At 46.1% G+C, this 23214-nt stretch overlaps 1 protein-coding gene across 6 annotated transcripts in view; it reads right to left on the bottom strand.

Annotated features, from left to right (window-relative positions):
• OPCML (opioid binding protein/cell adhesion molecule like) overlaps nt 1–23214 on the bottom strand; it is a 361149-nt gene that overhangs the window by 235641 nt on the left and 102294 nt on the right. The window contains exon 1 of one of the 6 annotated variants that reach the window (XM_068916616.1): nt 5347–5421. The exons of the other annotated variants lie outside the window; for them this stretch is intronic. The gene's annotated coding sequence lies outside the window, so the exon portion shown is untranslated. Of the gene's footprint in view, nt 1–5346; nt 5422–23214 lie in introns of those variants that run through there. 6 annotated transcript variants of the gene reach the window in all.

Genomic DNA, 23214 nt, shown 5'->3' with positions numbered 1-23214 from the left:
CCACATCTAGTAATGAAACACGATTAACAGAACCACTACACAGCAGCTTAAGGCAGTAAAGTGACCTATTCAGTAGGAGACTGATACATAAAACATATCACACATAAAGAGAGAGAGAGAGAGAGAGAGAGAGAGAGAGAGAGACGCAATACGCAATGACACGGGTCTGCAGGGGGGAAGAATAAGCACGGGGGAATTTGACCAAAGCCCTGCAACTATGGAAAGTTCCAAGGATCTTTAATTTCACTTACTGGGCGCGTAAGAGAGCATTTCTAGAAAGCATGAGTTAAAGGCCGGGGAGATGGAAAAGCAAGAGTTCTCACATTTTCCCACGTAACACGGAGATTACACACACAGTACGTACACGGTCTCCAGGCAAAGGACAAACCCACGTGGTTGGGACTGTGTGGAATGACTGGATACAGAGCCCTTGGTATCCACTCACTGCCTTATAAAAAATTAGTGAAAGATGGGCAAAAAATTAAGTCTTAGACGTTGCTGGTCAGGTCCTTCCTAAACTGCTAGCAAACCCTAGAGTAAAGTCTCAGAGAGTAAATACTACATACAATAAAGGTATTTTGAATGCCCAAGCAAATCAGATCATGCAGCAGGCTTTCCTACCACTTCTGCTTCCCTAAAAGTTTATAAATGATGTTACTTATGGCAATGGATCACTGGAATCAATAAGCACTCTGCTGCAGTTTGTATTGAGCTAATAAAAACATTCAGCACGAGGTGCTAGCCCTGCTTGCAAACACTTCTCTCTGATTGACTTCAGTGGCTGCTTAGTTAAATGGCGCAAGGATCAGCAGAGCAGGAGATCAAGTTAGCACGTGCACAAAGGTCTTGAGGCTTGCGCGTGCCTCAGATGGCCCAGTGGGTGTTATGCCAGCTTCAAACCAAAGGGCCGTGGAGAAGATTGATTCTAAAATAGCATGAATTATCTGTCCTTTCTTAGTACCATCCCTCCTAGGCTCTCAGAGAACTTTATTAACACTTCTTTGTCAAGGCAGAAGTATTTCCCTGTTCTGGTCAGTGTGCATCAATCCTCCCCACAGTATGGAGCCAGAGCTGCTCAGAGATCTGCCACAGGCCCTTTATAGGTGCGTGGTAGGAAAGATTCAAATGGCAGGACAGTACACTCTGAAATCAAACACCTTCTATTCTATTATAGGTGTTACTGAGAGTTTTTGAATGGACACAGTGTGCCTGCAGTGAGAACTCATGTATCTAGCAGTACTCAACTTAGCTGTATGAATAGGATTAATTACTGAGAGATTAAATGACTTGCTCAAAGTCAAAACGAATCAGTGGCAGTGCCAGAAAAATAACCCAGCAGTCCTGGCTCCCAGTCCTTTGCACCTGACATCAGATCACACCACTCCAGTCACCTGCTTAGTTGATATTTATTGACTTAATTGCATGCGTCTATCAGTCTCCCTGCCCCAGGCTGCAAGACTGAAACAAAGCAGTTCACGGGGTATCCAAAGCACATGGGGACTCACCTGGTTGAAAACCTGCTTTGTCATTTGCTCCTCTCCAAAGTTAGCTGTCAAGAGCATCTGGGCATTTGGCTGGATCACTTCCTGATATATGAGGAGCATGCTGAACATGTGCTGTCTGCAGTCAGTACACGGTTCTTTGTCAACCCAAGCATTGCCTAAGTGCCCATAATAGGGAAGAGGTTGACCAACAGTTCCTCCTCCCTGATATTGATTATGGGGATATAATACCCCATAGAGCAGCAGCAGCTGTCTTTCACCGGCTGGATATCACGCATAATAAAGCACTGCAAGTTCCTTCGCTCATGTAGTTATTACTCGATGCACCACAATGACTCCCGCAAACAAGCTATGTTGGCTCATACTTTCCACAGTAAAACAAGCACATGGGAGGGCACAGGTATGTTCTGCAAGGACTTGTAGGGCAATAGCCCATCAAGTCCAGTATCCTGCCCCTAACGATTCAGGAAGGTTTATAAAAGAGTGTATGCATAAATATCCAAAATGGCAAAGGCAACGAGCGAGATCCTTCACCTATCCTTGTCTTATTTATGGTAACAACGTATGCGACCCACTGAGTTGGCAGTCATCAGCGCCAAAGCAACTGGATCAGCTCCTGTGTCACGGGAGACTTGCACCCCGTGAACTCTCTTCTGATTTTGAAACCTGTGAAACTCTTAATGACCCTGTACACACATGCATCCATTTAACTTAAGAAAGCTCCTGGTTTTAGTCTTATCTCCTACAAATATGCAGCACTGCATGTGCACACACAAAAAGAAAGTCAGTCAAGGGTTTCAGAGTGGGTTCTGCCCCCTCCAGCCTTATTCCACTGTGCACCTTTTCCTTCAAGCGTACGCTACACGTATTACAGCAACAGCTGGAATGAGACTCTTTTGAGCAAAGTTCAATACACACACCGAAGAACAAAATCTTTTACCAAACCTGCCTGCAATCAGACAAGGAGAGCGAGCAAAATGACACACTGCTGGGGAATAGAGAAACAGACTGCAAAATGATTTGCTGAAGGTCATACAGTTAAGCCTGTGACAGAGCGGGGATTAGTCCTGTATCCCAGGTCAGTTCCTTAAGCATATTACTTTCTAGCTCCCATATACTCTTTTACATGTATTTTCATATGCCTTTGCATTCTTCCCCTTGGGTTGCAAAGCACCGCTTTTTGCCTAGAGCTTTCCTCCCAAACCTCTCCCATGGCAGGGTGTGACCGTGCCTGGAAAATTGCAGCCTGGAAGTTGAGACCTTTAAGCAAATGAAACAGGAGAGTTCGAGTGGAAACGCTTGGGCAACTTTAACTATCTCTGTTGCAGCTTTTCAAATGAGCTTCTGCTCCAATTTTTATTAACAAATGGTTTCCATAATAAACATGATTTCTCCCAGGAACCCAACCAGGGCTGGCAAATGAGGTAGCATGTGCCAAGATGAATAGGGGCAAAACGTGCCTCCCAGGAGAAGATTCCTACGTATATATACACGTCTATACGTACATATCTGTTCCTAGATACTCCACATCTGTGTAGATGAAGCCAGCTCTGAGATACGGCTCATTTTGCCAAACTGTCACTCACCGTTTTGTTCATTACAGGGAAATGAACTCCATTCCCCAGCATTCGGGGGACGGAGAGTAATTGGGTTCTGTGAAGCCTTTTCACTTAATTTACTCAAGTTGTATTTATTTTTTACAGAATTAGGTTTTAGCGGCTGACGGACAAGACATCAGAAAAAGACGGAGGCAAACGGATGGGATAATAAACTTGGATAGAGAAAAATGATGTCTCTCCATAAACATACATCCTTTTTTCTTTGCCTCACTCTGTCTCAGTCATCTCTGCCGCTCTCTCCCCTTGGAATATGAACGGCTACATTTAAAAAAGCTACGCTTTGTCACAGTGTGGCTCCATAAAGGTGACCTGATTATCTAAGTTCATCCCAATATGGAAAAAAGGATATTTAGTATGGGTTAAAACATTCCAGCTAAACAATCTGCTGAATTTAATGAAATCAAAACATTTGCAAGAACCTATTGATTGTGTTGACATTTTCAGTGAAAAAATTATCAAAATGTTATTTTTGATAAGGTTGAAGTACTTCATTTCAACATATTATAATTATATCTGATATCTTTATAGAGAGAGAGACTTAGAATATAATATAGAAGTCAGAAAAAAATTGCTGCAACTTGCCAAAACCAAACATGCTAACATCAGTACTTTGGAAGATTTGTCAGCGTTGACACTTGAGGCAAAACACCAGTCCGGATCGAATCACTGCAGCCCCTGCCACGTCATCTACAAAACTCTTCTGGTGCCTCTATCCTGCCCCCGCACCGGGCAGAAGCTCACCCATGGTTCGCAAGCGCTTTGGACTCCCTCTTTGAAGGGTGCTATTGAAGCCCCATGGACTACTGCTAACAGGACCAAGGGCTAAATCTCTGCCAAACTGTCCACTCCTCCACGCAGAGGGAAGCGAACATCGTGGGCTGAGTAATGGGCTACGAACACAGGCGTCTCTGGGCAGAGAGCAGAGGGACTGCCGTCTATTCGAGAAAGTTTCACATAATAAATGGAGGGGGGTGCGAGGCATTAAACACAAGCTAAAGAAGCACGCTTAGTGGTCTAAAATTGGGATTAGCCAGTGGCGGGGGGAAGCACAGGCATCCATCCTTCTCCATTCACCACATGAAGAGCATGAAGTAATAATAATAATATATACAGGACACGGAATAGTCAGAACACCCCCATGTGAGTAATTCTGCAACGTTAAATCACTTCTCTAAGTTAATACAGCATCTAAATTGCAGCCGGCCTTTCCTGCGCTACAGCCGGCAGCGAACTCGGTGCCGCTTCCTCCAGCTCCTCGGCTTGCTCAGAGAAAGGGCACGGGCTGGCACCGGGGGCAGGAAACAGAGGAAGAGCACACGCAGCTTTGCCTCACCCTGTGGCACCATAAATTATGCAGCTGTCTTCATCCATTATTCAGCATAATTTATTTTGAACATTTAGATCAGCAGTTTGTGCGAGAAAAAAAAAAAAAGAAGCGCAGGGGGGAAAAAAAAAAAGAATTAAGTCAAGGAGAGAGGGAAGTGCTGGAATGGACGGTCCAGTCATTAATCAAACTGAGGCAATGACAGGAAGAGAGGCAGCAGCTGGAAAGCCACTTCAAATCATGATAGGAGCTTCGATTCCCTGCTCTTTGAGGAGTGGAGGGTGAATAGAAAAGCCCTATCCACGCACTGCCTCGGGGCCATACACAGATTTAGCCCCTTTTCTTCCGAGTTTGCAAAGCACCTTGTATGCTAGGCGGAGAGCACAGGGTTGCAAGCACCATTTATCAGTCGAGGATGTGAATGAACGGCTTGTTCATAACGCCTTCAGTGATTACTACCTACAAGCATCTGGATAAACCCTACAGACGGGAAAGGATCCCTTCACCTCGAGCAGCTCACGGGTGAGCCCCACCAGAGGGGAAGAAACCAGTTCACGTGATTCATCTGGACAACGTGAGCTTGCCAGCTGGGCCCGTTTTCTGAACTACATATGCTTTCTAATATGTAAGTTTCTATATACATTAGCATATTATTCGCTGACTAATAAATTGAAGGAAATAGCAACTTGCCCAGCAGACACATTCCAAGCTTGAAACCGGCGCATTCAATGAATAAATTGCTTACATGAATTACTTGCTCAGTTCTAGTATGTACAGCACCACTGAAAAGCCACTGCCCCGAAGCCACAAATTATCAGCAACCCTTAGATACTCAGGGGTGAGAGGCGAAATTGTGACCAATCTAATCAAGGCAAAGTTATCGCTATAAAATATCACTTACTGCAAAGAGGATGTACGCTTAGTTTGCAAAGCCTTTTCTGATGCGTTGCTAGATGGTTTGGCACACTCCATTTCCACCTGGAAAAGGGCAAGGAGTGAGCAACTCTGCTGGGATTTGCCACGAGTAAATACCGTGCCTTGACCTCTGTGTGTGGGCTGCCAGCAGGGATTCCCTTCCAGCCGAGCCAGGCTCAGCAGGGCTCCTGCAGATCAGACCTGAAGAGGTTTCCTTTCCTTCACAAGGCATGCATTTCCCACCAGCCCCTCTCTGATTCCCCTTCGAATGCGGCATTTGCTGCACTGTGCACCAGGATGCCCAGTCGAACCACCTCGAGGCACACAGAGATGCTGCAAGAGGTCACAGAAGAAGGGGGTGAGGTGAAGCAGAGGGTCTCAGTCATGGGGTTTTGACAAAGCAGTCAAGTTTCCACACAACAACAGCCCTTCCCAGCTACAGAGGCTGGGCACGCTCTCCTGCACGCCCTGTGGTCCTCCCAGTCGAGGATACCAAATGCCCCCTCAAGCAGAACTCCCTTTTAAGGAGGTCTTGCACCAGGCTGTGGCATTAGATGAGAGGCAATCACATTCCTGTTTTAGCCAACACCAGGCAGCCCTAGGCTAATTATGTTCACTTTAACTAGCAGATCAGTTAATCTTTGTGAGAAGCAGCAAGGGAACCAGCACAGGACCAAGCGGAGCACTGAAAGAAGCCCAAAACCTCCTTGGTTCCAGCTAGCCTTGGGTCTGGGGGAGTACCTCACGCAACCCTGGTTTCCCTCATCAAAAACAGGCTGTTTCAGGGCTCTCCTGAAAGCAAAGCAGGGCTCGCTAAAGATGACAGTCCCCAGAGGGATGCGGTCTCTGTCCTTATGTTCATGGATGCCAAGCCTCCCTCTGCACCAGCCTTTGCAGTTCCTTAGAGGCATCTTCATCTGCATCTCAAGGGGCTTCTCAGAAACTAATTACCACTGTCTTTCTGAGAGCAAGGATGTTACCATCCTGCTACTGCTGGAAGATCCTAACGCAGAAAGGGGATAGTGGAGCGGGGTTAGGGGTGTAGGAAAATCACAGGGGGTTGCAGGAGCATTTACACAGGAAATATACAGCGATTCTCTGGAAGAAATCAATACAAATTTTGTTTTGTACCTTTCAAACCTGCTGGGAATCATTGGATCCAGCCAGGAAAAGCAAGTTTTGTTTGCAGTTGAAAGAAAAATGTTTCTATTGTCAAATTATTACGACACCTGAGGTGCTCACTAAAAGCAAAATACCCACAAATTCCTTTCCCACTTTCACCACACATGTTGGGAACCCACTGAAAAGCAGATTATTTGCATGGTAACAGCTCTCACATCCCAAGTCAGCACCGAGACTGTGTCCCAGCCAAACACACTCCAGACACACCAGCACTGGGACTGCCACTGAAGCCTGGGTGTGAAGTAAGGCCAACTTTGCCTGGGAAAGCCACCAGCTTTGTCAGGCAGGAGGCAATTCAGTCAACGCACACCACTCTGCTCCAGTTTTCCAAGCCATAGCCCTGGAAAGGTAATGTGCAGGAAGGGGAAGGGACCCTGCAATCTGTAAGAGCCTTGCCCAAGCAAGCAAACAGCAAAATGAGAACAGGGAGGCTCCAAGTTTTGATAACTCTGCAGCTGCTCTGCTGTCAGGATTGGAACTGCCAGCTTTGTTGGAGGAGGTAACACAAGAGCAATGATCCAAGAAGTAAGCCTGCCCATTGCTCAGGTTTCAGCTTGGTTTCTGATGGAAGTAATTTAGTTGGTTTTATAAAAGCTGGTAAGAACAGGGGGGGCAGGAGGAAGCAAGGTGGGAAAGCAGGTAGCTAGACTGCTTTGTACAATGTGTGCACCCCACTGGGATGCAGCCGTTGATGGGACTGGCTAGAGACACTAATGTCCTGGAGCAACTCATTACACCAGCTGCCTGGGAAGCGCACGTGTGTTCTGGTCTAGCCATTTTTCAAGTTGTCACCGCTGCCTTCACAAAGAGTTACCAAGGTCTCATCCTCTCTGAGAATAACCCCAAAGGAGAAGATGCTGATGGTGTTTCACTGGACATGAACATTACAGTTAAAAAACCATTTACCTTCAGGGAGGACACAGCACTGAGCCCCATTACAATTGGCACAGGGGATTTGAATGCTGCACTCAAAGTTTGTACCACTCGTCTCGCTCTGACTGTCCATCCAGTTTTCAGTGCTCGGCTTGCAGTAGAATACGCTTCATCCCCATACCTCACATACCCTTGCTTGTCATGGAGCCTTCTTCTTCTCAGCTATTGCAAAATTCAATGCAACCTAAGCTGACTTTCAAAGCTTTAATGGGACCAGATGGTTCCATAAAATATAAATACAGTGATAAAGATACCAACATACCTCCCAGCGATTAACTTTGGATTTACCCTGACTAGGAAGGCCAATCGAGTTACATTAAAAGAGCAAGCTTGCTACCTTGCTTCTGCAGGCGGCCTATAAACTCTCTCTGTACCCTTCATCTGCCTCAACAGCTATGCCAAAGGACTCTCCACCTCTTCATGGCTCGCCAGCCCCTTTGAAGGACACGGCTGCATGGGAGGTATGCCAATTAACAAACATGCTGTCCAGGTCCTCCCCAAAGAGGTGCTACGACAGGAGAGGAGCTATAACAGGTTTCTTATAAATGTCACGTTACCAAATGGTTTCGTTGCCCGCAGTAGAGAACTCTGGGAAATCGCAAAACTGGAGAGTTGCTTTCGTGACATTTAAAAGTACCGTGGAACTTGCACAGACGGAAAACTAAAGTACGGTTGAAATTACTCCACAATCTGAGGCCCACAAAATTTCACTTGGTAATTTGTGCTGGCACGGAAATGATCACTCCTTGCTTTGGTAGAGAACAGATAATTCCAGACTTCAAAGGCTCATTTCAGTATTAAGTAAACTGGTTAAATTAGTAGCTGGAAAGTTGTAATAAACTACCTAGATGTACTTGACATGGCAAGCAGCATGGCTTTTAAAAAGTAAAGTCACACCTCTCTAATCTATTAGAGTTCTCTGAGGAATTCAACAATACCTTGAAGAAAAGCAGGTATAATTTATTGGAACTTCAAAAATGTCTTGATTAATAATTACCAATACCACCGAAGAAGCAGCAGGCTACAAAGATGAAAAACACCTTATTACGGATGCATTGTTAGGGAATGTCATTTGAACAAGGAATTTAGAATGTAAAATACACAAAACAGACAATAGCTGGAAGAAGAGGAACAGCTTGTCAAAAGCCATACAAAGCAGGGATGTGGCAGAGTGAAAAATAAAAGTCAGATCTCCTTAATCATGCTTCTTCAATCCACTGTATGAGACAGATTCCAGGTATCATATCTACATTGCAATGAGGAAATACCAATGACTACACTCATGATAGCTAGATTCAAGCCTCCGTGGGTCAGTGGACCCACAAAAAAGCAGTGAAGACACATATGTATAGACTTCAGTACAGGTTAACAATTCATACACGTGCCTTGGGGGGGGGGGGGCAGGGTCTAAATAGCTTGCGCTACATCTTTACTATTACGTTTTTATGAAACCGGAGCTTTTCTAACCCATCCCAGATAAAAATCAAGCTGTGCAGGTGTGCCATAACACCTCCTACCACAGTGAAAATATGCCCCGAGGCTACCAGGTAGTCTCAATATGACAGCAACAGCAGAGAAGGAAGTGGGCAGAGACAAAAAAGAAAGAAAACAATGACTAAAAAATGAACGTAAGTTGACAGCAGATGAAATCAAGCGGCCAAGCTCGGCTAAAGTTCTAAATGGCATGGGGGAAAAAGGTGTCAAGTCTGAAGCATTCGTGAAACAAATGCTATTCATTTTAGTCAGGAGGAGAGGATGGTGGGAAATGCAGCATTATCTAACACAGGCAATTAAGAAAACAATAGCAGCTGAAATTTAGTACAGACAAGTACAAGGTAATGTCTATCAAAAGAAACATTTCCAACAACTCATACACACTGATGGATTCTAACTTAATTGTAACCGCCCAAGAAAAAATAACTAGACTTCACCATGGACAACTTAACAGAAACATTCACTCAGCAGACAACAGTGGCCAAAAAACCGAGACATATTTAGAAAGGGAGAGAGAACAATAACTGAAAATACGGTAATGCTATCACAGAAGAAAACAATATTCCCAGTTTCCAATATCTTCTTCAGTACTGGACAGATAAACGTATATAAGAAATATAGGAAGAAACAAAAAAACAAAAATCTGATCCTAAACACATTTCCATATCAGATGAAAAAAAACGGAGCTGCATATTCAAGAGAAGGATAAGTAACAAGGAAAAAGATTGTAGAACAAGGTCAGATGATGCCTTTTATTTATCCTCCCATAACGAAAGGACAAGTACATATTCAAAGAAACCGAAAGCCAGCGTTGCAGCAGGAATGCACAAGCCACTCTGGAACCCTCTACCATGAGCTGCTGGTGACACAAAGACCTTATCAAGTTTTGCAGCGGCATTAGATGCGAGCATGAATATTATGAATATTCAAAGTCCAAATACCTGTTGTAGGATAAAAATTATTAGGAGCTGAATAAAGGCCAGACTGAAACCACCGGGAGTCCTCCAGCTGTGGTTTTGTGTAGGCCTGGTATTTAATGATGGTTCCTTGACCTGTACCATGCAGGCCAGAGGCCAATTATCATTTGCCTGGAGACAGGAAAGAAAATTCTCTCTTAGTCATCCTCTGGGAGGACTTTCCACCTCAGCTCACAAGGAAGCCGAATATCAAACACACAACTGACTGCCACCCAGAAGTGACCGCAGCCAGGACCAAATAAATGATGCTGACAACAACGCACAAATAAGCGCGGTCACTTCGCACATCACTTCCCACCTCACGGGTGGAAATCTGCAGCTGCACGAGGGAAGAGGACAGCAGACTATCAGAGGCAAGAAAGATCTCCCCCCCGACAGCCCTCCATACAGCTAGCTGAAGTTGCCTGCCATACACGGCAAATTTAGTCAGGAAGAACATAAACGGGAGCGAACAATGCAGTGCTTTGCAGAGAAACACGCTCCTTGGAGTAAGCGATTGGGCTGCTTTTCTGTCTTGTCTGAAAGGAAACAGCGCTAGCAGTAATAGCAGGTCTCAGCAGCATGAGGCAGTATTGATTCAGATTTGCCTGACAGCGGAAAGTGTCGCTGGCCCGGGCTGACCCTGCACAGAGACCTAGGGGAGACATGACATAGCATAAAAGGGACTTGGTTGCTTAACGCTGTTTGCAGGATACTGCACGGTCAGATTAACGAGGTCAGCGCCTTGTCTGGAGTCCAAAGAGGGAGCAGAAGGACCAGAACAAGCCCCGGGAGGAGAGCGTGGCGAGAGCGTGCCTCGTCTGCCTACGCTCATGCAGGAGGTGGGGAGAAGAAAGCACTTGCATTTTCCCGTAGGATACTTCATTAATTCCTATACTGTTGACAGTGTTAGTCAAGAGGAGGGGAGAAGGGGAGGCAGCACAGCACGTGTTTACAGGGACCTGTGATTCACAGCCACAGTCTGCCACTGCTCATAACCAGGGGTGGATGTGAAGGGCAATCTGAGCACATTTGCAAACAGATTTAATAATAAGGGGCTGTCTGCCTCAATGTGTCAAGCTATCTGCAAGTAGTGCAAAAGAATATCATCAAGTGTGACATAATGCAAAGCAGGATAAGGTCATTTGCTTTCCTTTCCTCTGTTTTAAGGCATCAGAAAAAAAATCTTTTCAAAATATGGCTTTCATGGAAACATGACCGGCTGCCTAAGGAACGGCTTGAGATCAAGCATTTGATATTCAAAATTAATCCCAGGAGGATGAGGCACGATACCTTCCCTTTCCCTTCATCCATTTACAGGCTGGAGATATCTCTCTTCCATTACCTCAGCTCTCCCCCTTCTCCCTTATCCCCCTACGAGGTTTTCTTCACAGGCTCAGAGTTCATCTCTCTCTTTTTTTTTTTTACGAACCATTGATCTAAATGAGGGGTCTGATCCCGTGCTCTGTATGCAGACAGCATTCAACAGGGATTTTCAGCTGAGTGAAACCTTCACAAGTGAAATCTGAGATTCTAGCATCTGAGGAAAGCCAAACGCCGCAAGTTTGCGGCAGAGAACGCTCAAGGTGAGAGCAAGACATCTAGGAACTCCTGCAGTTTCCACCTTCGGGGAGAATCAACAACAAGCCTGAGGAGGAGGCTTTTCATGACAATTCAAAAAAAAGTTAATTAACTCAGATCTATTTAAAGAGGATTTAAATTAGAATCACTGCAACACAGGCTACTTACTATCTAAGCAAACATAAGCCTGACATCCTAGCAGAGAAGCCTCCAAATGGTTCAAAGCATCATGCCTTACTCTTCCAAAGCACAACGAATTTCCAAGCTCCTCACTGCTGACGGCGGTGGGGAGAGACGCAGGCTGGTGCCAAAAGCTTTGGAAAAGCCACGTCTGCCGGCGGAGCTGGGCTCCGAACCCCGGTCGGGGCAGGAGCGCCGGGCTTGGTGGCGGCCCTCCAATTACAGCCCCTCTCTGCCACCGGGCACAGCGGACACGGAGAGGCCTGCAGCGCCAGCGCTCGCGGAAATCGTCTTCAGAGCAAATCTCATCTGGAAGTCACTGGAGGGGAATGGAGCACCATAATGTCGGCTTCCTCTGACACTTTTCAGCTGATAGCTGCGCTCTGCCGCGCTAAACAACCATGCAGGTGTCCAAAATACAGTCACTGAGAGCAGCTGGATGCATCTAGCGTATCTCAGTGTCCTATTGTATCTAGCGGCTGCTAGAATGCACAAGTACCTGGTACAGCGAGGCCCCAGGGAAGAGGTGAACTTAGGGAAGGAAGTTAACTTTGCAAAATAAATGCTACTTACAAAATGAAACATAAAAAATGGAGATGAAACGATCGAGAGCTCTGGCTATGACATCTCAAAACATGTAAACATCTGGTAACGGTTATCACTAGGGACACCCAGCACTGATTGCAGCAGCTCCCCGCGGAGAGATGCTCGAGGAAGTGTCGAGGAGGGAGTAATGCATTGCTAAGAGGCAAGGCTGTCTACCAGTTGCAAAAGTGGGCATGGAAAGTAGTGACACATAAAACCAAGCTTTATCACCAGTACGGTCTAACTTTGGGAAAGTCCTGCTGCAAACACATCGCAGGCTTTTTCAAGCTCAGTTTTATGCAAACTGTGGTCCGTAAGGACCCCTGTACATAACTGCACTAGAGCAGCAGAATGTGGGAGAGAGAGGGCAGCCTTGGCCCAGGTGAGGACTTGCTAAGTTTATCTCTCTGTTACCTAACCGTTGCCTAGCTCCTAGTGTTATCCAACAATTACAGTGCAAAGCTGAACTAGAAAAATAAAATAAAATAAAATAAAATAAAAAAGCTGATATTCCAGGAAAAGAATCCTTCCTTGTCCCAAGACATCAGCAATGTTGCTGAGCTTTTGATTCAAACCTGCGTACGGTGATTGACTGCCACCTTGAAAGCTTCCAGCAAAACAAAGGCCCCGAGACACTAGGACCAGGCTCAGAGCAGCAGCATCCAGTAGGACATTTGCACCCTCCTGGTGAGCCTACAACGTAGTAACTAAACGGAGCTCTTTTTTCAGCCCACAGCATCAGTCGGCGCGCAATAAACACCACCAGGCCCTAATAGGCTGTATCCTTATCCACAAACAACAGAACTCCAAGCAGACTGAACAGAGAATTAAAAAATTGCTTGACTCAAATATAGCCTTCTCCAAGCTGGCCTTGCTATCGAGGTGACTAGGACTACCTTCAAACCACATTCACCATTAAAAATAAAAGAATAAGGTCCTGGCACTGAAAACTTTACAAGTGGGACTTTTAGTGTTAATTGGGGTACAGTGCCTCCACATCGATGCAGCACAAAGGGTACGCTTTGACTAAACAACAGAAACGTTTTGATTCCTCATGGGCAACACTGTTGTTTCAGGACCTTGCACGGCTCCTCGGCCCTGCAGAGCTCACCCTGCCAAACCCACCTTGGCCTCCCTGCTGCAGCCCCGTGGGGTGACGAGCTGGCATCACCTTAGCTCACCTTTCACACCCAAAACAAAAGGACTCTGACCTCTTCCTGCTCTGCGTGTCCAGCTTTGACAAACATCTGCAACCCATCCCACACACCCACATGCACTGCACGCTTGTCCTTCCCAAAGGCCCTCAAACATTACAGCTGTGCCAGCTGCTGCCTGGGATCTGTTCAGCTCTGCAGAGAAGACCTATCTTTTTTAATGAGCATGTTAACATAACATACAAAACCCTCAAGCTCTCAAATTTCTCAGGAACCCCAAAGGACTACAGGAAGTTCTTCTTAATTACAACGTGTGTGTTAAATAAGGATACCAGAAAGCAGGATTTTAAAATACCTGGAAAAGCCTTAAAAAAAAATGCATCATCATTGTTCCTGTTTTCTTAAGGGTAGCCACCATGTCTAAGGACCGTGTAACGCCCAGGGCTTGAAAGGGGTCGATGTTATAACAAGGAGGACAAAATTCCCATCTGAAGGGCTTCGCACACAGTGGGAAGTTTAAAGTTGTGACCAGAGAGAGGTGGAAAGCTGCAGTCACGACGCTGCAGGGCAAACAGTCCCTCGACGTGAAGTCTGGGGGCCTGATCTGCCAAGGGCTGAGCCCCAGGAGCTCCTGCTGCCTCTCGCTGGGGCTCTGAGCACCAAGGACACCTGCGAGCCAGAAGCGCTTTCTAAGAAGACGCTGAGAAAACCTGACATGTCATGGCCTAGCCCTCTCCAAAACCCCAACCTCGTCTAAAAAGAGTGGGAAGTTCCCGCTCGCTCTGTGTGGTTTCTCCTCCAAAGCAACAAAGCTGCTTCCTGCTCTGGCATTTGCTATCTACAGGGTGCTTTTTCAACACGCAGGACATGCTTTAAATAAAATATTACAAGCAACTCACTACTTCTTTAACAGCAGACGGAGCCCTTGAAAAACTAGTTGCAATTCTACCGTAGTCCTCAGCTCATTTGTCATGTGGTGAGTAATCACTCATCGTCACAGGAGTTTAACCTGGTGTCATGGAAGATAGCAGCTCCGCCACTCTCAGCAGCATTACAGCACCAGGCTGGATGACCATGGGAGGATATTTCTGTGCAAATCCACACGTAACCCCCGGAAAGGCAGCTCTTTCCAGAAGGTATGGATGTGTGCCTGGCTGGGTGCGCACCTCTACCTTACCTTGGTGAGATGTTATCGTGACTCGGGTGTGTCGAGCACTGCAAGAACGGCCTCTCCTCCCTGAAGCACTCGCTACTCAGAATTTGCTAATTAGGTACTGTTAATGAATTCCCTGTGATACCTACTCACAGCACATTTGTGCTCCCCCTCTGCCAGTGCTCCAGTCAATGATAAGCCTGTTCAGGACTTCACTGAAGTTTTGGGGGGGGGGGGGGGATTATGCCAAGAAAGCCCATTTCGGCGACGCACCAACACGAATGCGCACAGCAGGAACACAGCTTAACATTACATTCATACAAGCAAGGAACAACCGTAACCTAACTGTGAATCTATCTGTAGTAGAGAACAGAATATGACATATCATTCATTTTTTATCAGGTCATTTTATGGCTACAAAAACGTCTATACTCCCAAGCAACTGCTTACAAACAAGCTACAGACCAAGTCCCACTAGCAAATATTACCCAGCTACAACAAACAGCTTTGAAGAAACCATGATCTGTCTGCTAGAAGAAGAAAAACAAACAGAAAAGGTGAGATGAGGTGGATTATTTGTGCAGACTATCACCCAGCTCATGTTCTACACCGCTGATATCCACGCACAGCTAACGTGCAAGCAAACAAAAGTAATTCTAATATATGCTCAGTCGACACTAAATATGCTTGTTCCTTAGACGCTTCTTTTCATCACCAGGATGTCTCAACATCTGAGAACAGTAATTCCCTTGTGATTAAGTTCTTTATTTATTTAAAAGGATTGGAGGGATTTTCACAAGCGAGACTGTCACTTGGAATCTCTCGTCAACAGCGAAACGACAGGAGAACAACCTGTGACAAACACATCGCACTGATCGAGGGAGCCTGCTCAGACTGGAGGCATCCTCTGACCGAGGCACCCTCTTGGCCACTGACTGCAGAGGCAGCTACAGGTCAAATGATGTTCAGTCTCCGGGCTCTCTCTCTAGATTTCTTTCTCTCTCTGTAGCTACTTTGGCAGCTACAACAAAAAAATCTTTTAAAAACTCTGTTCAGACCACAGGGATTTGCATTGCGACTATCTCAAAAGCAGCTCGCCGCACCAAGGAATTTCTTCTGTGCACAAGAACAGGCTGCAGTATTTTAAATTGTGGCTGAAGGATGGAGAAAGGACAACAAAGTGCATTAGATACAGCCCAGGCCTGCGCAGGATGGATGGGACACAAGCTCTGAGGAGAGCTTTGGGCACGGGAGCCCAAAAGCCATCGTGAACGCGCAGCAAAGCCACAGAGCACCCCTCGGAGACGGCCTACACCTGGAGCGCCTCGCTTCCAGTGACACACCATCAGCATGGACCAGAAAAGCACCCACTAGGAGCCGACGTGAAAGGCAACTTGGCACAGAAGAGAAAATCCTTAAACATTGATAAGAAATGCCACAGAGCCCGTGGTAAGACTTTGCAGTTGGTTCCCCTGCCTTCCAAGAAGGTGGCAAGGGCTTCTCTTTCTCCTAAAGAGAAAGAGAAGACACGAGAGACTCTCTTGCCGAAAATGAATAAAACACGTCACTCCTGATCTTGTAGCTATTAAATCACTGGCTATACAATTACTTAATTATGCAGTAGCAAAAGAAGGGGGGAGGGAGATGGTATTTTTCCTCCTCAAAACTTCAATTTGCTACCTCAAGAAAATAATTACTCAATTCAAACATTAAATAATTGAGACATTCATTAGTAGTCCTATTGTATGATTAGCACAACGAAGTTACCATTTAAAGACTGAGAAATTGATTCGCCAGGAAAAAAGAAATTCAGACTTAATTAGATAAATGAGCGCGCAGGTTTAAGGGCTGGCCTGCTCGGCAGAGGACAGCCTGCAGTCTGCCGCTCTGCCTGGCCGGCTGCAGCTGGGAGAACTTTCCCATGTTATGATCCATGGATTAAGGCAGATGGTTTGGGCTGGCAATGCCTGCCATCCAAAGCGCTCCCCAGAAACTCCTACCGCTGAATTTAGAAAGGGGACTGTGACACAGGGGGAGAGCAGATGCGCAGGCCGACGCAAAACCCAGCCCACTGCCGCCTCTGGGTAGGTATGCACGCTCTCCTTATTTGCACGCAAATCTTTCATACGGCATGACCAAAGTGAGGTTTTACGTGTTTGCCCTCATCGCAAGAGCATATAGGGCCCTTCCAAACGCACACCGCCCACTACATACAACACTTCCCACTTTGCACAGCTCTCTCCATAAAGCCCTCCTTGCTCACCTCCCCTTCAGATACGCCATTTAGCACATTAGTTCACTTTCTCAAGAAAAAATCCTGTGTTTCCAACAACTCAGAGCTGGGCTACACCTCGTGTAACCTCGTGTGAGTTTACTTTTGCCGCAGTAACCAGCTGCCAGATCATTTGATCCAGGAGACAGGAGGCAAGAACCCTTTGTCCCTCTAGATGCAATCGAGCGATTTACAATGTCTGCAAAAAACCCTATTGCAGACATGCTCTTGCTCAGCACGAGGTGGGGAGAAAGCCAAGCTGAGTAGACAGAGGACAGCAGTTCTGCAGCTCCTGTAAAAGAGAGAGGGCAAAGACAGCGCTGATGGGAAAGCAATTACAAGCAATTATTGGCAGAGGCTGTCATGTGGAAATAGTCTCATTGTTTAAAATTTGACCCACTGTAAATATCTTTCTTTAAAATGGTTATTGCCTTATCCTCTCAGATCTAAATAGCATTCTTTTCACTTGACTGCTCTAAGGAACACTGAACAGCTTTGAGGAGAGGCTTCTGAATGCAGAGGCTTTTAGTCGGTCACTATTTCCCTTCCAACCCATCTCACAGAGTCCAGAGGTTATTAGAAGGGATGGCACTGCCCTGAAACCTAGCTGAAATGTTCTTGCTTGATCTCACCCACAGCCTTAGTGATTTCGTGTTCACAACATAAAGCACACATTCTTCCAGCAAAGTTTCGGGGAAAGGCAAGACATAGCCATAGACAACAATGCATCTCCTAGCTCTGTGAGCAATTCCTACAGAGAAGACACGTGAGAATAGAAGAGCCCAGAGGAAGCTTACCGTCTTGTGGATCTCCCAACCATAACATGGTTATGGTCAGCTGGGATCTTTCAGCCCTGGTTATTTCCCTTTAACAACAAGTAGGGAAGCTGGGGAGTCTGGGGTCCAAGACAAATTTATTTACCACTGATTTAAGTCCCAAGTTGAGAAGTTAAGAGAGACAATTTAGAACTGAGGGTTTCGTGACTCAGATCATGAGATTCCTCCTTTTATGAACTGACAGCTTGTGAACGCAGTTTTCCTTGAAAAATGCCATTACATATACCACGATGGCCTTTTCTAATGGGGCAAAGGATGGACTTGACTTTGCTTCATTTGGAGGAACTCAAAACAACACCTTTTCCCAAAGACTCAGATTCTTCCCAATCGCCTACAAGGCAGCCCAGAGGCTGTTCAGGCGGCTCATACGCGAGCACCCTGCCACCGCAGCACAGCCGCCAGGACAACACTTTCCAAAGTTGCATCAATGTCATTTCCAAGTGACACCACTGGCACGAGAGTCAAGAGATTTCAGTGCAATAAGATGCTGTATTGAACCGAAATGGTTACAGAACAAAAGTAGCCATGTTAATTTCATCTCCATTAAAAAATAATAATGGATCAAAGTTTGCCAAATAGAAAAGGACAAAATCAGCAGAGAATTACTTTAATTATTACCTTCAAGCTTGCAAAAAAGGGTATTACAACCGAGAGCACACACGAAAGAGAAACTATAAAGGAAGTACTTGACAGTGCCCCTTTAATTAAACTGCTCGGAATATCATTAGCAATGGACCTTTGGAATTTAAAGCCAATTACAGTCTAAATACAAAAGTTACTTGCTCACCAAGTAGCTTATGCAACATCTTTCAGAACTGCGCACAGCGCAAAGGAAAGAGAAGCCTACCCTTTGTGAAGCACTTTTATGCAGCACTTAGAAGCTGGGCACCTCAGCAGGTAGAGAGAGCCAAAAAAGAGCACCGAGAGGATCACCCACTGGGGTGCAACTACAGGCCACAGGGGGTGTCAGCAGAGGACAGCAAGGCCATGCTGCATGTTCTCAGCTGGCCCGGGAGACGGGCCACCTCCGCAATTAAAAGGAACGCTTACACGCAGCACAATACGCATACCATACCCTGCAACACACACAGGGGGCACACAGGTGGGTTTGATCCTCATCAGCTGACAGATGATGAATCTTTAATGCAAAGTGATGGAGTTTCTGGCTTACAGGCAAGTCACATTGGGCCACGGTCACTCAGCGGAACGGTTAATTACTCATATTACTAAAGCCTTGCGCAGACTCATGCTGTGTCACTTGGTGCTTCTGGGGCCCATGCTTTCAACACCAGCTCAGGAGAAACTCAAGCCTCTAGGACAAGCTCCGCGTTACAGCGTTTGAAAACGAGACTCTCCATTGCTCACCAGCCAAAAAAAGGTACATGAAATCCTTTGCAATTGCAACATAAGCTGCCAAGCTTTGGCGTCTCCAGGCCTGAGACCGTATGTACAATAAGAACTAGGACACTGTAAAATAGTGGGATGAGAGCATTAACATGCTCTGAATCCTGGGTAGCTCTCCCACACACTCTCAACAGGCAGAAGTCGTCCATACTTATAAACAGGATAACAGACAAAAAGAAAGAGCCATCTTCCCTGGTGTGAAAGGCAAAAAGCCTGCCTGCTGCCACTGTTTTGCCTTTGCAAAGCCAGTGAAGGAACCCATTGGTTTCTCTAAGCTTTAGATCAGACCCTGATTATGGTGCAGCAAAACTCGGCAGTTTATCTTCTGGACAAAAGAATGACTGTAATAATAGGACACTGCATCTGTTCACATGGTAACAGCTCTCCTTGCGCGCTCCCGGGACAACAGGCCACACGCTGCTCCCCGCCGCTGAAGTTAGCCGGGGTGGCTGAGCTAGTTCTCAACACAGGTGCGTTGCATGGTGGCCGTCCTTGCCGTCCCGGGAGGGGAGGGATGGGGCAGCAGGGCTGTCAGAGCAGTTACAGGCCAGCGGCTGGCTTCGCACAGAGCACAAGGAGCTCCGCTGTATGTACCAGTGCGCAGGCAGGTGTACAGGAGCTCTGTGATAAGGACTTGGAGGGAAGGAGTAGCTGTGAAAGAGAGGGTGTGCCGAATGATTCACCCCAAAAGTCACGGACCACAGGATGGGCCGCAACTGTACCTTGGATCATCTATGATACAGAAGTGTGCGGGGCTCATAGCAGCTCTAAAAACGAGAAAGAAGAGCTCAAGTTCAGGTATGAGGAGGTGAGAAGGAGACTGGAAGGTGAAGACTTTGTTCTTCAGTGTCCAAGGCTTTTTGTTATTAAAGCAAAACAATAGTTAAGGATCAATAATACTTTTCCTTTTCCCTTGCACCTTTCATCTTAAAAAAATCCTACAGAAGAAATGCTATAGATTGTGTGTTTTAATTTCAAAGCAAAATAGGGAATGATATTCTTGTCACAGCATTCGATAGGATAGCTCAAATGAACCCAACAGAAATATTCATTGCCATATGTTCTAAGAACGATTTCCACAGACATTCATTAGTATCATCACTGTGAAACTACATAGGACTTTTCCACAAAGAGAGCGAGGATGTCAAAGGAAGTGGCAGTTGCTAATTAAACTGCAAACATCACCCTGAATGAGGAAGATGAGGCTAAATGTCTCCATTTGAAAGAGGGAGAAACGAGAGAAGCCAAAGTGAGGGAGCACGCTGCAAAGACATGCTCAGGTGACAGAAGAGCCCGATATCCAAGTCTGTCCCTAACTATAAAGCCAGCTCTTCCTACCCTGTTAAGAAACAGGCTTTCTAAGGGATAATAATGATTTCTACAAGCTCCACATATTTACATTTTTGGTAAACAAATCAGAGCAGGGAGAAGCTCTCTTGCACAACTTTGTTCATGCACCTAACTCAAATTAAAAAAACCACCAACCCTATAATTAAAATAAAAATACCCAGAGTTTTGGGAGAGCCAAGGCTGGCACTTTCCTCATGGTATTTAACTTTTTCATTTGATTTGGATATTACCTAATTACAGGGCAGCTGAACATCTTGAGGGGCCTCACTGTACTGGAGTTGAGGGGTAGTATTCATTTCTATTACACGGTAGATGTTCCGCCTCTGCTCTGGGCTCCAGCACACGAAGCTCCTACCTACCAGCCCCTGCCAGGAGCTGCTCCAGAGAAGCACCAGGAAAGCAGAGGCAGCCAGCAACGGGCAAACCCACGTCTGAACGCTTGAAAAAGCTTCTCCAAATAACCTGACCCAGAAAATCAAGCCCCACTCCGGGAGACCGCTGGATCTAGCGGTACTGCAATATCTGAGCTGGAAGAACCAACTCATGATGGAAAAGAAAATTCTTTTTCCAAAGTTTCAAACTTGAGGCAAAGACTCATGGCCTGAAACAACGATTCAGAAGGGAATGAGAAGTGGGTTGATGGCTTTTCCAGACAATTTCTTCCATCCTTAGCTGGACTCCCAGAGGGGTGGCACAAATAAAGGCAGCAATATGTGGAGGATGGAGCTAACGTGCTTAGGCCTGATGACTTATTTCGTCATGTTGGGACTTGTAATTTCCCTCCAGGGCCAACCACAGGTCTCTTCTACCTACCCTGAAGTACACTTTGCTAGAAAGGAGCAAAACCCCCTGGACAGGAGAACTCATGGACTTCATTTCCAAATTGCTCCTGCCTTGCTGTGCAATTCTGGGCTCTGCCTTTGTTTCCCCAAGTATAAAAGGCAGAAAAGGGGTCTCATCCACCTCAGCAAAGAAAGTATCACAAATGCAAAGAAATATCACCACTGCTACTTTTAAAACTTAATCCTTGATGTTCTGCAGCTATCCCATCGAAGGATCTCCCCACAGAGCCTCTGCAACACGTGTGCGAAAGGATTGCAGAATACAGTGACTTTGAGAAGATGGACAGACAGTCAAATAGACAGGGCTAGACAGCAAGCAGAACATTTCAAAGAACCTCAGCTGTTCAGTAGTCATCCATCATCCGCTGCAAACACCAGCAAGCCAGGGCTGTGTAATCACAAGAAAGTTTTTAACATCTATGTTCATCCATATGAATCGTTACGCTGCGTGTCTTGGGCTTAGGCCCCAAACCTGACCCATTGCAACTGTAACGGCACAAGGGACGTCACCTTGAATTTACTATGTAGAAAGTAAAATAATATTATTTTCTAGTACAATATATGTACATATTATTTTAGGTGTATTTGTACGTATATTAAATTTCATAAAAACGGGTATTTAGCTTTATGCTGGAATGAACCCTCCAGGCTTTGCTGATGGGGAAACTGAGGCAGACCAGGCGCAAAGTGGCTTGCCCAGCGTTACAGACTCCTGAGACTAAAATCCAGCTCTTACACCCACGGTCCGGTCATCTAGTTAGCGGATCACATTCCTTTATTTTCCCCTCCACCCACAGCAAGGTAATTCATTTATTTTTTCACATGCACCCAGAGCACATGTATTTTTGGTTGACCCCACTGGCAACCGTGATTAAGTGCTCCTCCCTTCTGGCTCTGCAGGCAGCAGAGAATAAAACCCCACCAATGCTGATGAACAAACAAAGTCCTGCTTTTTGTTCTCTCCCTCCACCTAATGAAGCACAGTATCACTTGAAGATGTTATTGTTTTTAATCAATACAAAAAGAAAATGGCCATGTCCCTTCCAAGAGAGGAAAACATCCCTTTTCTGCTAAGGCAAAGGAGTGAGGTGGAGCATGAACTCCTCAAGGGAAGGATCATGTTTTCAAGTTCCTGAGTCTTCCTCCAAAATAAAGGGGAAAAAGCAAAAAAACATTTTTGTTTAATATCACTCCAGCCCTTGCAGCCTCACAATCTGCAATTTGCCAAGTAATCTCCTAGAGAAATTATTAGTGGAGTCATCCTCAGCCCAGCCATGACTGGAGCTCCATCTGCCAGGGGCTGCACAAATGCTCTCAGGCAACCTCCGGTCTGGACAGCTTGTCATCCATATAGAAAAGGGGACAGCAATGAGCTAGGGATCCATTCACTCCTCTGTTCCCTTCCGTTTCTTCCGTTACAAATACTGTCCAAAACCAGTTTGTTTTTCAAAGCTCTCATAAAAAAAAAAAGTTGGGCCTAGGGAAAAGCAAGCTCCAAACAAGGAGAGCAGCCAGAAACACTCCTGTGCTCACCCCACCACAGGGCACACCAAGAGGATCTTCCATGCCTGGAGGCCCTGTATGAACAGAAGTCGGAGGACTCGGCTGGGGGGAGTAGCTGCCCCTCCCTGAGGCATCCCTCCTTGGGGGGGACGTGATGCAAGAAGCCACCTGTGGAACCACACCACTAGCTCCTGCAAAGCCTTGGCTTCCTTCTGGGACTAAACAAGAAGTCACCTGCCAGCAGAGCCTTTGCTGGCTCAGACTCATGTTCAACAGGTGACCTGCAGCCACTGAGACTCAGGCTACCTGGATGCACAGAGCTGTTTCTGCAGCTTCACTGCAGCACCCAAGCAGGCCCTGCAGCCCTGATGCATTTGAAGAGTAGTCGGGAGCGTTTGCTTCAAGGAATTAACTGCAAGGAAACAGAAG

Source organism: Struthio camelus, chromosome 22 (genome assembly GCF_040807025.1).
Source record: "Struthio camelus isolate bStrCam1 chromosome 22, bStrCam1.hap1, whole genome shotgun sequence".
In the NCBI taxonomy this organism is placed as follows: Eukaryota; Metazoa; Chordata; class Aves; order Struthioniformes; family Struthionidae; genus Struthio; species Struthio camelus.
This window is presented reverse-complemented; position numbering and strand designations above follow the sequence as displayed.